This window comes from Erythrolamprus reginae, chromosome Z, assembly GCF_031021105.1.
Source record: "Erythrolamprus reginae isolate rEryReg1 chromosome Z, rEryReg1.hap1, whole genome shotgun sequence".
Lineage (NCBI taxonomy): Eukaryota > Metazoa > Chordata > Lepidosauria > Squamata > Dipsadidae > Erythrolamprus > Erythrolamprus reginae.
In genome coordinates this window covers 53,838,267-53,853,977 of record NC_091963.1, presented here as the reverse complement: position 1 = coordinate 53,853,977, position 15,711 = coordinate 53,838,267, and the positions used below count along the sequence as shown (strand labels likewise).

At 39.8% G+C, this 15,711-nt stretch overlaps 1 long non-coding RNA gene across 1 annotated transcript in view; it reads left to right on the top strand.

Annotated features, from left to right (window-relative positions):
- Nucleotides 1-11,744, top strand: part of LOC139153413 (uncharacterized) — a 133,971-nt gene extending 122,227 nt beyond the window's left edge. Inside the window, exon 3 of the long non-coding RNA XR_011556823.1 lies at nucleotides 11,709-11,744. This is a non-coding gene — a long non-coding RNA (uncharacterized lncRNA). The remainder of the gene's footprint in view (nucleotides 1-11,708) is intronic.
- The last annotated feature ends 3,967 nt before the right edge of the window (nucleotides 11,745-15,711 follow it).

Below are 15,711 nucleotides of genomic sequence, written 5' to 3'. Positions count from 1 at the left end.
CAGGGTTGGACCTGGTGTTTGGCCAGGAAATCGTGGACTCATAGCGCATTGTGGCAAGGCACGTTTTTCATCTATAGAAGAGATCCAATTAGCCATGATGAAGACCTTGCGAGAGGTCCCCAAAGACACCTTCCAGGGAGCGTGACGGTCATGGCAGAGTCGCTGGAAAAATTGTGTAGAGGCCCAAGGACAGTACTTTGAAGAATTTTAAGTGTTTGTGCAAATCTGTTCAATTGTTGTGAGCCGCCCCGAGTCTTCAGAGAGGAGCAGCATACAAATCTAATAAATAATTAAATAATAAATTACTTTTTTAAAAAAATTGCATTACTTTTGGATCATACTCTGCACACCAGATATTTAAAGTTATTTATTTGTTTTATTTATTTATTTAGTCAAGCATAGTAAGTATTGGTAAAAACAAAAACATTAGCAATAATAAAATAATAATATCAATAATAATACTAATACTAATAATAATAAACATTGGGTTTTGCCTAATTCACTGTTCTACAAATTTTCAATTTTTTTGTTAGTTTAAGAAATGAATTGTGCCAATTTTTAATGAATTTCACATGCTGAATTCAAATATAGTAATGAAATTTGTTAGTTGGCTCTAGTTTTCATGCAATGGACATTTTACATTTTCCAACTACAGGTAGGCAAATAATGTTCTAGTAAGTATATATAAACCTGCATATTTTTATTAAAATTAAGTTAATTATATTCACAGCATGAAATAATTTATTGTATATTTGCAACGTGAAATTATTTATTGTCTATGTTTATCAAGAAAAATTAAATTAATAAACAAGTTTAAAATGTTCAAAAGTTTAAATTTCTCATCAATCTTGCCTTCAGTTTCTGTCCTTTTTGCTTCTCTTGACTTTTCTTTTGTATTCAAGGAAAGGATTGTCTCTTACAATTGTCCAATAGCAGTCTGCAAGCATTGATAGGCTTCATTTACCTTGATATTTTTTCCCACAGTGGCAATATCTTGATGAAGCACTCCCTATGGCTGTCACTGCTCCACAATTTGATGGAAAAAAATTCAGATGAGAGTGTAGAAAATGAATTTTAAGGATATGTTACAACCAAGATTTTTGTAAGTCTGGATGAGTTTTTCACTTGTAGCTTGCTGCTTTATTGTTTCCAAGAAAATTTGATGTCACCTTCCTGGCCAAAGAATGGAAGATCTTTTTGACAGTCACAGTATAGAGATGTAAAAACATCACTTGCCAGGAGATTCCACTGCTTTAATCTTGAACCTAAAACCCCTGCCTTGTTCTTCGGAAGATCCAGATCTCTTACTAAATCATTCAATTCCATTTGTGTTATGAGGTGCGGTTCAGAGGATGTGGATGGCAGATAATCTGGGTTATGTAAGGCTTTTTGTTCACCACTACAAGTTCCTAAGGTTCTTCCTCATTGTACTCAACTACAAAAGTTTCAGGCGCTTTTGGAATTGGTGGTCCTTCTGCATAGTTACTGGACATATTGCTGATGGAATGTTTGAATATTGCACAAACAACTTTTTTTCTTTAGTAAGACCTTTCCCAATTGGAGGCACCATACAAAAATAACTATTATTGGCATAATCTGTTGATCCTCTCCAAATCATTGGCATTGTAAAAGGCACAGAAGGCTTATTCCCATTCAACCATTGGACAAGTCTCAATCCACATGAATTACAGTATACGTGTGGCATCCAGTTTTTGTCCTGGTCTCATATTTTGCAATCAAAATGCAAGTTGTAAGCTTTCTTAATCACCGTTGTGATCCTTCATTTTAGGAATGCAAAAGTAACTTCACCTCAAATATAGCAGAAATTACCTGCTTTATTTAAATAGGTTCGAGACATAATTAAATTTACTAGAATAAAACAGGTTCGAGGCATAATTAAATTTACTAGAACAAAACAAGATGTTTAAAGGTGTTGCCTAACTTGTCAAGCAACATATACTATGACTTTTATAGAATTTGGTGATTCTAGCTAATATTGCATCAACTTAGTATGTGTGACGGTTTTCTATTGGTCACCAATACTGACTATGTAATCTATGGTGTAAGTTGAATCATACATTTTATAAACCTTGTTTCATTAGTTAGTTGCTTATATCATGGAAACTAGAGCCAATATACATTTTAAATGTTATTTTCATTTTTAGTACCTAAAAATTATGTAAGAACAGCTGTTTTAAAGCTTGCAACTTTTTACCTGTAGAACAGTGTTCAGAGAATGACTTGCCTAAATCAGAATTTAATATTTCTTTTGGAGAGAAGAAAAGAGAAAGAGAAAAACAATTTGAAAAGATAAATGGACATAAAAGGGTGAAGAACATAAAACTTATTTCATAGTCTTGGTCTGTTTGGATTCCTGCCCTGCGGTCAACCTTCGCTATGCTGCTGCATTCTTTCGCTTGGTTGTCATAGAGACGTGGAGGGGTAGAGATCATGGGAGGGGTTGGGAAGCATGGAGGAGGAGAGATAAGTTTCGATTTCCCAGGTGCCAGGAGGAGACCGTTAGATGGAAAATTCCTGAAGAGTATGGGAGGAGCAACATGTGCCACCTGATGCATCTGGATAATGGAGATTGGGTGAATGCCCAACAGGGGGTGGGAAGGGGGTTTGATATGTGTGTAACACGCCATTTTTCCTCAGACTTTGCTCTTTTTTCGATGCTTCAAGTTCTGATTTTGATAAATTAACTTTTGAACCTTTATAAAAGGACTCTGAGTTTTATTTGTCTGAATTCTGATTGGCAGCTTGACATTAAGCAAAGTCTGCCCTAACAGTCATTCCTGGAGAAGTACGCTACCAGGGACTGGCAAAGATGTCTCAATGTGAAAGTGAGGGAGATTCTTCAGAGGAGGATATACAACATGTATATCGTCTGCACGGAGTTCCTGAGAGAATCATTTCGGACCGAGGGGTACAATTTACCTCCAACTTCTGGAAAGACTTTTTAAGGTTGTTGGGTACAAAACGGGCTCAGTTTGAGCCATCACCCTCAGACCAATGGTGGGTGTGAGAGGACTAACTCTGTACTAGAGCAGTACCTTAGGTGTTACTTGAATTATCAGCAAGATAACTGGAGTGAACTTTTGCCATTCGCAGAGGTGGCCTATAACAATTCACTACATAGTAGTATGGGATTCACTCCATTTAAATTGGTAAGTGGACAAGATTTTGTGCCAATCCCAGAATTACCCCAAGGTGAGCCTCACTACCCATCATTAAAAGATTGGGTAACACAATTTAAGGCAGCTTGGTCCATAGCGCGGAAGGCACTGGATGACACTCAAAATACACATAAGTCCCAGGCTGATAAGAAAAGGATGGCTGTGGTGGATTACAAGGTGGGGGATAGGGTTTATCTCTCTACTAAGCTCCTAAGGACCACGTCCCATACTGGTGAAGATTTCCCCCGATTCTTTGCAGGGCCTTCCCTGCAATGGCCCCAAACTGGTACTTCGTGAGAGGAGAGCCATCCTGATGGTAGAAGAGATAACCCATGGTTAATCCCCGAGATAACCCCTGAGTTCCTTGAAGCAAGTCAGCACTTTCACCAGGCATATTCCTTTCTCTGAAGTACTTGCCAGGCAAAACGCTTCCCACTTACACTTCTGATCGGTGTTGGAATGCCGCAGAAGCAATTGCATCCCCTCCTTGCCTATTGCCAGATCACTAGCTTGGAATACTCTGTTAGAGCCATCCCGGTGGGATGGGGCTAGGACCTAGCTGATGCGAAAAGCACTGAAAAACAGCATCATAGTTGTGGCATGGAAAAGCACTGTTTTGTAAGGTGAGGAGCAGAGCTTCTGCCATTGCTCACTGATCTGCGTTAGCTCTGGAATGGTCAATGGCTTTCTAGAATTGCACTCCTCATGCAACCTCTCCTTGCTCCATCCCTCAAGCATTCGCCTCACCCTGAAATCCCCAGATGTGTCTTTGAAACCGTTAACCTTGGATAAGAAAGCCAGGCCCACCAGCTTTCCTCATACCTGGCTGTCAGACCCATCTGATATTTCACCACACAATACTCCAGAAGGTGTTCAACAGGTATGGGCCACTGCTGTTCATAACCGTTCATGCGCCTAAAAGCCCAAAATTCCTTACCTCCTCTCTGATAAGATTGCCTGGTGCTTGTTGCCACAGCTTATTGTCACTGCTCTGGTTACCTCTGCCTTCCAAGATTCCATAGGTGTGGGGGAACTTCACATGGTATCTGATTCACCCTGGGTGCCAGCGTCCAGAACCTGGCCAACTGTCCATGTGACAATACGTCAGCCATGCCATTCTCCACCCCAGGGACATGTCTTGCCATAAACAATGTGTTGAGGCTGAGGCACCTGCTAACAAAATGTTGAACTAGCTGCATCACACACTCGTTCTTGGAGGATAGAGTGTTAAGGCTTGTACCACTGCTTGATTATCACACTAGAACCATACCATCGTCTCCCTAAAATCCTCCCTTCATAACTCAACTGCCACAACAATGCGGAAGAACTCCAAAAATGTGAGGTCCCTGCAGATGTCACCCCCGAGCCATTCTTGTGGCCATGATGAGTGGCACCAGCTGTCGTCCAGGACCACCCCGAAGCTGCACTGCTGGCCACATCTGAATGAACCTGCAACTCTGCTTCTAGCAGGCGCTCCTGTCTCCAAAAGGATGCCCCATTGGGCTGGGTCAGGAAGCTCAACCATACTGAGAGGTCCCTCTTGGGCCCCTGGCCTTCATAACTGAATATAACCTTCTGGCAAAAGTCCTGCCTGGTGCCACCATCCAACAAGCAAAGTTCAGGAGGCCTGCAACCTCCTGGATCTGCATCAGTTTTACCCTACTTGCACTTTGCGGCTCCTCTATCCGCTCTTGAAGTTTACGTAATTTGTCCTCTAGTAATCTACATGTCTGAAAGACAGAGTCTAGGTTTATCTCCAAAATTGATTACTGCGATATTACCCTCAGACTTTTCATGTGCTAACGGCACCCCTAGATCCATGCAAAGTGCCCCAAAGTCACTTAGCTCCACCCACTCTTTGCACTGCCCATTCTTTGCACCGCCCACTCTTGGGTGGACCCACAACCAATGTAATAACCTCTATTGAAACAAAATCCCAGTAGCTCAAAATCCCTGGGGTGCACCCGCAAGAGGTGAAAGGTCGACTTAATGTCACTCTTACCCATTAGTGCCCCCCTGGCACATGCTCGAACCATCCGAATCACCTCATCAAATGATGTGTATCTTACTGATGCTAGCTCTTCTGATATAAAATCATTCACAGACTCACCTGGGGAGAAGGACAGGTGATGAATTAACCTAAACTCACTCATCACCTTCTTGGGGACCAGCCCCAAGGGGGAAACCCTGAGTGTGCTTATGGGGTGGGCTACAAATGAGCCTATCACCCTCCCCTCCTTAACCTCCTTGTCAATTTTAACCCTGACTATATCCTCCATTCCCTTCACCAATTTCAAATTGTGTGTTAGGAAAGCCCTTCTGGGCCTCTGATGGGGGGTCCTGAAGCCTTCCCTAAAATTAATTAACAACTCACGCTTTAGTTGCCAATGCACGAGCCTGCCCAACTTAATTGGACTGGGACCCTTTTTCTTGACCTTGCAGAGAAGGCTTGCCTCCGCTGCCCCGATCATGAGTAGCTCTCAGCATTTGTGGTCTGGGGCAGGCAGAGGTAGCATGCAGTCCACCACAAGAGCTACAGGCATGGCAGTACTGACATTGGGCCCAGGAACATGAATCTTTGGAGCTGAACTCATGGCAAGGCAGGGAGGATCGAACCCCCTGCACCGCCCATGGGCAGGGTGTTGTGTACGGGCTGCTTTTATCAGGCATGAGGTGGCCACTCGCCATGTGCTTTCCTTTGCAGGCCAGGCATGAGTGGGTGGCCTGTGTCCATAGATCATTGACTATCATTTCCCATGATAGCTTTTTATCCATTGCTGCCCGCAACCTGAACATCTCATCATAATGTAACCATGCAGGCCCCTCATACTCAAAAGGTGTTCTTAAGTACTTGAAGTCCATGTACTTCATCAATTCTTAAGTCCATGAAGTCCATGTACTTCATCAATTCTTTGACCTGGCTCATGTCCTTTTCCATTTTCATGTAAACATACATAAGTAATAAATGCATAAAGCCATGAGCCCAGGCTCCTCTCCACCTTGATGGATTTCTGGGATGGGTGGGAAGGTATGCATGGAATGAATGATTGGGGTGGGTGGAATGTTATGTATGAGGCAAATGGAAATAGTATGAATGAGAATAGTCCATCTGGCAATGGAGAGGCAGGGGGTTTGTGGTGTCTATTTCTGGGGTGGCAGAGGGAGAGGCAGATATGGTGGGAGTCACGGGGTGAACCATGCTGGGGAAACAAGGGTTTGCTGCTTGAAAGCAATCCCCTGCTCCGGTCCCATGAGCTCAATTTGGGCTCAATACTGTAATCTGGGCCCTGGGTTCAAGTGGTGATACTCAATGCCAGGTCAGTGGTAAATAAAGCTCTCCTCATCCAAGATTTGATCCTGGATGAGGAGGCCGACCTGGTATGTGTGATTGAAACATGGCTGGGCCTGGAGGGAGGAGTTCCTCTCTCTGAAATTTGCCCAGACGGGTTTCAGGCTTGGCATCAGCCGTGACCCCAGGGAAGGGGGAGAGTGGCTATCATAGCCAAGGAGACTATTTGCCTATGTAGACTCATTGCTCCTGAGATTGCGGGTTGTGAGACCCTCCTGGTGAAGTTGGACTTAGGGGTTCAGGTGGGCTTATTGTTTACATACCTGCCTCCCAGCTGCATATCAACAGCCCTGCCTGTGCTGCTCAAGGAGGTGGCCAGGTTGTTGGTGGAGTTCCCGGGGCTCATTGTACTGGGGGACTTCAATCTGCCATCACTCGGCGGGTCCTCTGGGTTAGCACAGGAGTTCATGGCCACCATGACAGCCATGGACCTGGCTCAAGTAGTTCAGGGTCTGACTCATGAGGGGGGACACGCACCCGACATGATATTTCTCTTGGAGCAATTGAGTAATGGTCTGAGACTAAGGGGCTTAGATGTGTTGCCTTTGTCATGGTCAGACCATTTTCTACTACTGCTTGACTTCATGGCGCCAATCCTCCCCTGCAGGGAGGCAGGACTGATTAGATGGTTCCGCCTCAGATGCCTGATGGACCCAGAGGGCTTTCAGAGAGTGCTTGGGGTTTTACCAGATTCGCTCGTTCACAGCTTGGCAGAGTCTCTTTTCGTGGCCTGGAATAGGGCTGCCACAGAGGCTCTTGACTGAATTATGTCATTGTGACCTCTCTATGGCACTAGACCCCATAGAGCTCCATGGCCAGAAGAGACGTCTGGAGAAGCGATGGAGGAAGAGTAAGTCCGAATCCGATCGAACACTTGTAAGAGCTCATATTAAGACTTACAAAGAGGTGCTCAAGGCGGCAAGATGCGCGTATCATGCTGCCTTGATTGCATCAGCGGAATCCCACCTGGCCGCTCTGTTTATGGTGACCTGCTCCCTTCTGAACCAGGGGGGAGCTGGGGAGCCCTTGCAGAGCAGTGCCGAGGAGTTTAATTCATTTTTCACTGATAAAGTTGCTCGGATCCGGGCGGACCTTGACTCTGATTGGATAGCAGTGTCGGCTGCAACAAGTCAGTCGAGATGACTGGGACACATCCTTGTCCATCTGTCTGGGAGGAGTTTGACTTATACCACAACAACACATGAGCACACAACAGATACAAACTTAAAGTAAAACGCTCTAAACTCGACTGCAGAAAATACAACTTTAGCAACCAAGTAGTTGAGGCATATAACTCATTACCAGATTGTATAGTATCATCACCTAACCCCCAAAACTTTACCCTTAGACTATCCACTGCTGACCTCTTCCGATTCCTAAGAGGTCATTGAGGGGCATGTATAAGTGCACCAGAGTGTCTTCCATATCCTGTCCTAATGTTTCTCTTTTACTAGTGTCGTGTATATAAATATTATTATATCTTTGTATACCACCAATATGTACTTGACAAAACAAACAAATAAAATAAAAATAAAATAAAATTCAGACATTTTTGTATGATTTTTTAAAGGGAGAAATAATTTACATAATTATAGCAATTGGAAGCTATTTCAGTATTTAAAAATATTTATTGCCAGTTTAATACAATGGGAGAGAACTTAGTTTTTTATTTATTTTTCTCCTTTTTAAAACCAATATCTTATTGATCAATTAACTGATTTTTTTTGCAAGTTCTCTTCCTTTGTGATTATGTGCATGTACTTTGGAAAGATAACAGATAGTGATGATATTAATATTAATATCATATTTAGAGTTTTATAGAGAAGTTTAATTGTTTCTTAAGATGTATAATGAATATGACATATGAATGAAGAATGAAAATATTAATTTTAAATTTTGTAATTGTAAATCCATTATTTAAACTCTGACATTTTATTTATTCATTATATCCCTAGTTTTCTTATTTATGCAAACATTTATTTTGTTCTTAGATATTTTAACAAATATATTTATTATTTTTAAAAAAGTTTGTCCAATAAATACAGGAGGATGTTCAAAGACATCTTTGTCAGTTGCTGCCTTTGTTTGTTTGTTTCAATTAAATACTTGTGTCACACTTGTTTTGAAAATGGCAGCTGAGAAATTTATAAAAATGTTTATTATCTGACCCCTTTCAATATGGTGGTGGTAAGGTATATTTTATTTTTTATTATAACTTAACGAAATTATAGCATAATAACTATATAATAAACAAGCCACATTTCAGCATAGGCTAGAAATTAGGAAAAACATGCATACATAGAAACATAGAAGTCTGACGGCAGAAAAAGACCCCATGGTCCATCTAGTCTGCCCTTATACTATTTCCTGTATTTTATCTTAGGATGGATATATGTTTATCCCAGGCATGTTTAAATTCAGTTACTGTGGATTTATCTACCACGTCTGCTGGAAGTTTGTTCCAAGGATCTACTACTCTTTCAGTAAAATAATATTTTCTCATGTTGCTTTTGATATTACCCCCAACTAACTTCAGATTGTGTCTCCTTGTTCTTGTGTTCACTTTCCTATTAAAAACACTTCCCTCCTGGACCTTATTTAACCCTTTAATATATTTAAATGTTTCGATCATGTCCCCCCTTTTCCTTCTGTCCTCCAGACTATACAGATTGAGTTCATTAAGTCTTTCTTGATACGTTTTATGCTTAAGACCTTCCACCATTCTTGTAGCCCGTCTTTGGACCCGTTCAATTTTGTCAATATCTTTTTGTAGGTGAGGTCTCCAGAACTGAACACAGTATTCCAAATGTGGTCTCACCAGCATTCTATATAGCGGGATCATAATCTCCCTCTTCCTGCTTGTTATACCTCTAGCTATGCAGCCAAGCATCCTACTTGCTTTCCCTACCGCCTGACTGCCCTGTTCACCCATTTTGAGACTGTCAGAAATCACTACCCCTAAATCCTTTTCTTCTGAAGTATTTGCTAACACAGAACTGCCAATACAATACTCAGATTGAGGATTCCTTTTCCCCAAGTGCATTATTTTACATTTGAAAACATTAAACTGCAGTTTCCATTGCTTTGACCATTTATCTAGTAAAGCTAAATCATTTACCATATGACAGACACCTCCAGGAATATCAACCCTATTTAGAGTCATCGGCAAATAGGCAAACCTTCCCTACCAAACCTTCCCCTATGTCACTCACAAACATATTAAAAAGAATAGGACCCAGAACAGACCCTTGTGGCACACCGCTTGTAACCTGACTCTGCTCAGAATACTCTCCATTAACAATAACTCTCTGATGTCTACGCTTCAGCCAGCTGCAAATCCATTGAACTATCCAGGGATTAAGTCCAATTTTCACTAATTTATCTATCAGCTCTTTATGTGGAACCGTATCAAAGGCTTTGCTGAAGTCCAGGTAGGCAATATCCACGGCACCAGCTTCATCCAACAGCTTTGTGACATAGTCAAAGAAATCAATGAGATTAGTCTGACATGATTTGCCTTCAGTAAAGCCATGCTGATTTGGGTCCAATAAGTTATTGTTTTTTAGGTGCTGATTTATCCTCTTTTTGAGTAGAGTCTCCATCATTTTAACTACAACTGATGTCAAGCTAACTGGCCTGTAGTTACCAGCTTCTTCTCTACTGCCCTTCTTGTGGATAGGCACAACACTGGCCATTCTCCAATCCTCAGGAACATCTCCTGTTAACAAGGATTGGTTAAACAAATCAGTCAGGGGGGTAGCAATGACAGATCTGAGTTCTTTAAGAACTCTGGGGTGGATGCCATCTGGACCCATTGCCTTATTTATATTTAATCGTTCAAGTTCTTCTAAGACATCGGCTTCTAAGATCACTAGAGCTGAATCCGTACAGCTGGAAGCAATGCTATATCCCTCTATAGTATTATTTTGTAAGGTGTCTTTTGAGAAAACCGAACAGAAGTAGCTATTGAAATGGTCAGCGATCTCCTTATTCCCATTAATGCATACCATGTTTCTTTTTAGGTTGCCAATATTGCTCTTGTTTAATACCATGTGCTTATGTCAAAAACATTTATAATAATTGTTAGATAACAAATGCATTAAAGGACAGCATCAAGATTTGGAAAGAACTTGACAAGCTGGAACATTGGCAAAAACAGCAAGAAAACTTTCAACAGGAACAAATCCAAATCCTAAATATAGGTCAGAAAAATCAAAGACATGAGTACAGAAAAGAACTGCGGAGAACTATATTTGGCTGAAGTGCATATAAAAAGAATCTAGAAGTCTTGATGTCTCACAAGCTGAATTGAGCCAAAAGTGTGATACAGCTGTTAAAAAAATGTAAAGACAATCTTAAACTTCCATTAATGGAATATAATGTCATGATTAATTTTTCTTTTCTATTCAGCATTGGTGAGAGTGCATCTAGAATATTGATTCCATTTTGGGAAACTATGTTTCAAACAGGACATAGACAAATCAAAGTGCCTGAAGGATCAATCAGGATGACAAGTGTACAGGAAGGAGAGAAAAGTAGGATCATTTGCAGGCTTTATTATATTTACCCAGATAATATGAGACTATAAGAGACATAGCTATTTTAAATATCTGAAGGCCATGCTGTAGAAGGTGGCTCATAGCAGTTTTAAATGACAAGAAAATAGATTTTAGGTGGAAAATCAAGAAACGTTTACTAATTGCTAAGAGCTATTCAGCAAAGAAAAGGGCAACGTCAGGAATTGACTGGGGCTTTTTTTAGTGGAGATAGTGAAAAGAGAAGCTGAATAGTTATCTGAGAAGTTGTACAGTAGTAATGCATTTCTATTCTGAACTGGAGTTTGGACTGTATGATCTCTACAGTCCTTCCGATGCTCCCATTCTATGATTATGTGAAAAGATAAGTAGGGAAAAGGCATTGCGCTGGATGCAGAATAATAACATGGACAACAAGAGCTGAGTTTTAAATGGGTCACTTTATTAAAGTTAAATTGGTGTATCTTATACACCAAAAAAATATGGTATATGAAATAAATAAGGATGTATAAAAATTAAAAAGTAGCACTGTTAGAGGTCTCTGTGGCCCAAATGTATTAGATGTGTAAAAGCAGTTGATTAGATTAGCTAATGGCATTGCAAATTTTATAAGGATATTGAAAAATTTTATATTTGATTTTTCAGATGATAAAAGAAAAGGATGCAGCATTTTTGGGATGATAAATACCAAAGGTAAATGGATAATTATTGTACTGTAATACAACTTGAAGGTATATGACATTGTACATGTTTCTGAGTGGAGAAAAAAAACAACCCCCCCCCAAAAGAAAAGTATCCTACATCCCTATTTAGCATTGGAGATATGAAAAAAGTAAACACTTTTTTTTGAATATTTGTCTACCCTATGATCCTAATGTATGATTTAAGGATGTTAAACAAAGTAAACAGAATATTTAAAATGGATTAAATGGAGTAAAGAATATCAATATTTCTTAAGTCAAAAGAAACATGCCACAAAATTGATCCTTGGTTACTCTTGTGTAACAGTCCTTTGAAAAAGTAAAACAGATGTGACCTCATTCAACAATTCAGCTACTATCATTGGACTTGCACAAACAGCTTGGCATCTACCAGCACATCTTTAGCAAGTTGGCAGCCTCAGTGGCCTTTGCAGGCTGCAATCAAACCTGCCTTCTACAGAAGTCTCTTTCTGGCTGATTAACTTTAATGTAATTTTAATTAAAAACCACAGTGTCAAAGGGTTTAGCTGCTTGAGAAATAAGCACAGATTGTAGCACAGTGGCATCCTGACAATATTGGGAGGGAGCAGATAAACAAAGCTGCAGCGCTCTTACCTGACGGAAACTGGGGCACATATGAGAGGAAGAATCACAAACAATTACATCTTTCCATGCAAATCTAATACAGTGATCCCTCATTTTTCATGGGGGATGCGTTCCAAAACCACCCATGAAAAATGAATTTCCGTGAAGGAGAGGAAATATATTTTTTAATGTATTTAATGTATTTTGGACTTTTAAAACCCACCCTTTGCATTAAACAGTCATTCTATAATGTTTCTCAGCTGGAACTACATATGATATCCTACCAGTTTCTTTAATAGAGTACAGTAGTACTGTAGAATTTTTTAAATGAATTTTAATGGATTTAAAATTTTCAATGGATTGAATGGATTTAAGCCCACTTTGAAAACGTATGAAATAGTGAATCCATGAATGATGAACCGCGAAGTAGTGAGAGATTACTGTACTTTTGGTTTCAGAGGCCTCCCGCTGCTTTTTCATTTTGAGCATCTAAATCTATTGTTAAAAAGAAAAGAAATCTTTCAGCTTCTTCTTATTCTACAAATCTTTAAATTAAGTCCATGTACTGTATTAAATATGTGGTTTCTATTGGTTTTTCACCCCAATATCTAATCTGCGGTTTCCTTCATCACCAACATTAAGACGAAGACGAAGATGAAGACGAAGAAGAAGAAGAATAAAAAAAGAGTATTACCATCTTTTTCTCTCAAGTCTAAAAATATATTCTGCATGCAAATAATTTAATTTATCTTTATAATTTAATTTAATTTAATTTAATTGACTTCTATGCTACCCAATCCCACGGGATTCATTATTGTCTTGCTATTCTCTTCAAGCCAAACATTAGTTTTCATTCTATCCCTGTTCTTTCTCAGAAAAGCCTCTTTTTCCTTTTTAAAGAAAAGCTCCTTTTTCCATTTAAACACATGAAAAAATATCCCTGCATTCTAGGGATCTATGGGTATATGCAGAAATATACAGCTTTATTGTTGTAGCAGGTTCCATCTGACTGTCTTTGATTTCAGTCTTAATTTTGAATTCTTCATAGTGTGTGAGTTTCACATTGTTTTTCTAACATTTGTTGTTTGTTCTTTTCTATTTTGAAAGTAATTTACTCACTGCAGAAAACTTTCCAGTGAACAAATGGCATTCTATAAGGAGAACAAATGGCATTCTATAACAGTCAATAAGCTCATCACACAATAATAGAATAAGTATTGGATTTGCACACCTTAAAAATAAGATAGTTGTTGAGGTAGCAAGATATTCTCTACCTTGCTTTTTTAACATTTTCCCAACTACTGGATGAGACTGGTTATCATTTATAACATGTACATGTATGAAATTGAAAAAGAATGATAGTATTTATAATAAAATGTTAACAACAACCACAAAAATCTAAGCTGCAGAAATATAACAAGTATGACAATTTGGAGGTACATTAAGTTTAAGTGCTCAACTGTAGAGAAACCAAAGGTGGGGGAAGAAGTGACTTGATAAGTGCCCCAAATGATTTATTTATAATGGACATTATGCAGCAAGTAAAAGTGTTGTATTCATTAGAGGAAATACTTTACATTTCCAAAACTCAAGATAGTTCCAATCTGTAATTTTTGTTCCTCCATCTTCCTTTTAATTATTTGGGCATTTTGGAACAGATGGTGCCTGTACAGGTGGGATAGTTTCCATCTGAACAGAAGGATCACAAATGTACCTACTGAGAGGATAGACAGAGTGATGGGAAAGAGTTTTGAGTGGTAGGCAAGGGCATAGGAAACCTATATCAGATCTAAAGTGAGAAAGAAGCTGGTAAAGTAAGCAGATGGAGAGCCATAACCATTGCTGAAATGCACCATTCATAATCTGTGTAGTCTTGGTGTCAAAAAACATAATGAAATGGAATATTAAATTGATATATAGAATATTTACAAAAGATGAAATTTAAGTTATATGGCTAGAAGACAAACATAATTTCAGGTCCTTATTGTGATCTGCCATTGCATAGGATGCAGAAATAAGCACACGGATCACAGAGCTGGGATTTATGGGTCACTTTATTAATTAAACCTGGACCTGCAGAGGTAAACCAAATGGGGCGGAATTTCCATTCCAAATATTCTTGGACAACCATGGGAGAAGCTCCTTGCTGAGCAAAGGAAGGTTGCACTTGACTTTGACCTTGACTTTAGCCTTGGTCTTGGCCTTTCCTTGCTCTCTGCCAAGCCGAAGGCAAGTGGGAAGGCTTTCTTCTTTGGGAAGCAGAGAGGCAACTGCTTTTTGTTTAAGCAGAATATTTTTAAAAAGGAAATAAAACAGAAAATTAAAAGGGAGAAAGGAACTTGGCAAGAACCTTGGGAAGAATACCTGCTGAGCCCTGTTAAGTTTGTGGGGTGAGTTTCTTGTTTAACTACTAAATCGGCTTTTTATAGCAGCCCGCATGCCTATTGGCATGCGATATTACCCTAAAGCAAGTAGGAAAAATAAATCTGAAAAGTGAACTAAGACCAAAACAAAAATTTGAACAAACTAAAAAGCTGTGGTTTATTAAAAAAAAAAAATCAATAGAAGTGAGTAAGTGAATAAAATTATTAACCTTATCAAAAACATCAAAAAATCATCGATATCTAGAAGAGGAAGTTAAATATCTTTTTTAAAAAGTAATTTGTATACTTATAACAGTAAACACATACTAATAAGTAATGGAGGTAGATAACCGGTAGACGGAGGGGAGCTTCCCAGTGTTTTGCATTGAGTGTCACATGTATGACACTCTGATGATTTCTGTCTGCTGGACAGAAATCTTGGGTGTATGATCCGTACAGTGAGCTACTGGCTCTCAGGGAACAGGTTCTTTCCCTTGAAGCCAAGGTAGCAGACCTGGAGAATCAGAGAGAAATAGTGAGGCAGGGATTCAGTAGGAACATCCCACTCCAGGCTGAGCAGCTCTCCAGCTGCTTTGGAGAATGGGGATCTTGGGCAGGAAGGACATCAGTCTGTGGAAGAGGGACAGGCTCCTTTAGTTGGGACCCCTTCCTTGGAGGATGTGCCCACGTCCTCTTGCACCAAGGATACTTCTCCACGGGTAGTGGGAGAGGGGCTTCTTGTAGTGGGTGATTCGATTGTTACAAATATAGGGTTTGCAATGGAAGTGTTGACCGCATGGAAAACTGCCTGCCGGGTGCAAAGGTTGCGGACATCACGAGACATCTAGAAAGGTTGATAGATACTGCTGAGGTGGAGCCAACTGTTGTGGTACATGTCAGTACCAATGATATTGGGAAAGCTAAGTGAAAGGTCTTGGAAGCCAAATTTAGGTTACTAGGTAGAAGATTAAAGTCAAGGACCCCCAAGGTTTTATTCTT